General features: G+C 45.8%; 1 pseudogene; it reads left to right on the plus strand.

Moving 5' to 3' along the window:
- Positions 1–562: 562 nt before the first annotated feature.
- Positions 563–1,436, plus strand: LOC136645033 (uncharacterized; annotated as a pseudogene).
- Positions 1,437–3,500: the final 2,064 nt, after the last annotated feature.

Below are 3,500 nucleotides of genomic sequence, written 5' to 3' on the forward strand. Positions count from 1 at the left end.
GAAACATTTGGAAAGTGTCTAACTTGATTTGTAATGCTGTGCCGATTACTACATTGCTTCAGGAGATGGAAGATGTTATGAAAGGCAGAATTGTCCTTGAAACTATATAATGTGGCTGTTAAAATTATCTTTTTTTGTTGTTGTTTAGTTGTTAAGCAAATCCCACAGGATCTAGACATTATCTGCAGCTATCTAGGATGTAACATAACCTGAACATGTTTTAACTGTCTCCAGTATCTGTCTAGTACAATGTTGCCCCTGATCACACAAATGTTATTTGTAGACTTCAAAAAGAATTAAATTAATTTCTGTATGAATGTAGCTTATGATTTCCAACAGATATGAATACTGAGCATATCCTTAATGTAATATATCACAGCAATATACACATCCACATGAGATCAGCATATATTGGTTATGAAACATCTTGAGCAAGAACCGTTTTTGGTGCAGAGGCCCTGAACAAGGATCATGAGAAATTTGGTTACTCTAAGGACTGACCTACGTGAACTGTAAAAGATCTGTGATAAGAATCCAGGAAACATGTGGTTAAAATCCCATTCTTCTCACATCCGACAACCAGGTGGACCTCGAGCAGCAAGTACAAGCTTGGAGTGACCGTCTTGCATTGTTTGGCCTCTGCCTCAACATCAAGAAGATGGAGTGGATGATGACAGACCCCAATAAGCTTGGGACGATCTCCATAAATGGCATCGACCTGCCACGTGCTGAGACATTCTGATACTTCGGCAAGGCAATTGTGGCTAATGGCAGCCTGAGTCATGAGGCCACTGCACGAGTAAACGCAGTCTGGACAAAGTGGTACATGATGACCGGTGTCCTTTGCGTCAAGAATAGCAGCAACCATCTCAAGTCAAAGATCTACCAGACATTCACCTGCCCGGTTGCAATCTATGGAGCTGAATGCTGACCAGCAACAAGAGAAGCTGAATGTTTCCTCACTGTCATGGAGACAAAGATGCTGTGTTGGATCAGTGGCATCACTCATTTTGACCACTTGCGCAATGACAACACCCAGCATCGCTCCAATCGCTGGCAAGTTGAGAGAAGTCTGGCTTAAATGGTACGGCCACGTTCTGCATGCTGACAGAGATATGCTGGCGCAGAAGGGCCTTCAGTTGGAGGTCAATGGCAAACGACTGAAGGGCCGACCAAAGCAGCTTGATATGCTGCATGGCGACGTGAAAATTGCCCACCTGCACCTGTTCCAAGCCTGCAACCAAATGAAATGGGGACTCCAATTCAAAATAGCAGACCCTGCCACCACACGGGACAAACACGAAAGAAGAAGAAGATTGACCCTGTTCGCCTGTTTTTCCCCTACCGTGAACCTTTCTAGCCCCTGGAAGATTTCGTGGTATTTCAAAATTCTGAAGAGATTGCTGAGCCATCCAGTTCCAATAGTCATTCTCTAACCTTCATTGTGCTTTCTTATCCCCTCCCTCCCATAGTCAACAAAGAACTTAGCTATGACCTAATTTGCCCATGAAGCCCACCAGACTTCCAAGAGCAGGAAATAACTCCCTTGATTCCAAACCCAACTGGTTAAACAGTCTTAACAGCCACAGGTTATAAACGTGGAGTCAGATACACACCTTCATACATTTACCCAGGTCCAACAGAAAGAATTTGATGTTTCATGGGGAGACGGGCTTGCCTGCTCGCCTTGCTTCAAATGAGGGAGCAAGAACCAGGACCCTATCAGTATGACTAAATATGGGAGGGAAAGTTCAAAGTAATCAGACAAATCATGTCAGGATTGTGGTTTTATTTGCCACTTGACTTTTGACATGCTTGTCTGCCATCTTCTCACTTTGTTTTTGCTCCTCGTATCAGTTCGAGGCCACCGGCACCATGCGACCTTGAAGCAGCTGACAAGCTGAGCCGAGTTATTCCATCTGCTCTGAGCATGGGAGGCCAGAATGTGAAACCAGATCAATGAAAGAAACATCTGAATGTTGTGGTTTCTTGAAAGATAGAACCTTCTTTCAAACTGTAAAAATCCCTTTGGGGATTTAATTAGCCTGCCTATGTAAACCGCCTTGAATAAAGTCCGAGGAGAAATCTGAAGACCAAGAAGGGCGGCATAGAAATACCTGTATTATCTCCCTCCATTGTTTTGATTTTTTACATTTTAATAAATGTTTAATATTTTTCCAATTTGCCTGTCTGGTCTTGGCCCACTCTGGAAAGAGTGGGTTGCTACATCTCCCAAGCCAATCATGTTCCACTGCTACCTGGTTTTAAAGAGATCCCTCAGATTTGGGGGATCTGGGAAGGAAGCTTTTCTCTTTTCATCTGGGCTTTCCAGCTTGGGAAAAGACTACCTTTCCCTAATACAGTTCCAGTTCACCCAGTCAAAAAGTGCAGGAAGGCAGGACCTATCACTGATTCCTAAGTGTTGTGCTCATTTTATTCACCATCTTCCCTTAGAATTTTTTAAAAGTAGCCCAGTGAAGGGGCAAATTGGAGCTGGGCTGTAGTGCTGTGGAGGAGAGACTTAACCTTCCCCCCCCCCCACTGTTTTCCCCATCAAAATCACCTACTATTTGCACAGCTGGCAAAATCCCCTAGGAATAATACAGATACCACCCCCTTCCTAACTCTACTTAATTCAATTTGGGGCTGCTTTTATGTTTAAAAAAAAATACATCAGATGGTTTGATCAAATCAAATCTTGATTGCAGTCACAGATCAGTGTAGAAAGTTTGATCAGACTCTTCTTGGCCACAGGCAGTTTGGCCCAAAAGCAACACTTAGTTACATAGTGTACTTGGTTATCATCTCTTGTCAGAGACTCATGAGTTGAACAAATAATATAACCCCCCTTTGCTATGGAAATAAATAGAAGCTCTTGTGTTGCTTATATATCAATTCACTACATTTCATTTTATTGCTACCTTTACCCTGTGCTTCCTAGTTTAGATGGCTTAGAGCCCAATCCTGGGTTCAGTGCACCGGCTCACTGCTGGCGCACTGTGTTGCAAATGCATTCTAAGTCACGTTTGCGGGCCCTACCGCTGGGTAAGTGCCAGTAGTAGCCTAGTACTGGCCGGCGCCAGGCTACCACCAGGCGGGCACCCAACCTTCACTGCTCAGAGGTTACACAGATCACCAAGCAGCAGAGAGGTAAGCAGCGGTGTGGAGGGAGGCCGGAAGGAGGTGTTCTGGGGAGGGGGAGGTGGGCAGAGGGTGGATGGAGGGTAGGCGGAGGGCGGGAAGGAGGCATTATGGGGATGCGGGAGGTGGGCAGAGGCCAGGGGGAGGCATTCCGGGAGTGGGGTGTGGGGAGGTGCTCCACTGGATCCACAGCCTCCGTGTTGGGCTTGTCACCCTACATGGAGGCTCTTGATTCACTCCCAACCTTTTCGTTGGGGATGAATCAAGTAGCCCCATTGCGGGGCTGCTCCTTTTACCTAGGGGAAGGGGACAAAAGTCCCCTTGTCCCGAAGAGCCACTAGCGGCTGCCCAAAGCACAC

This window comes from Tiliqua scincoides, chromosome 3 (assembly GCF_035046505.1).
Source record: "Tiliqua scincoides isolate rTilSci1 chromosome 3, rTilSci1.hap2, whole genome shotgun sequence".
Lineage (NCBI taxonomy): Eukaryota > Metazoa > Chordata > Lepidosauria > Squamata > Scincidae > Tiliqua > Tiliqua scincoides.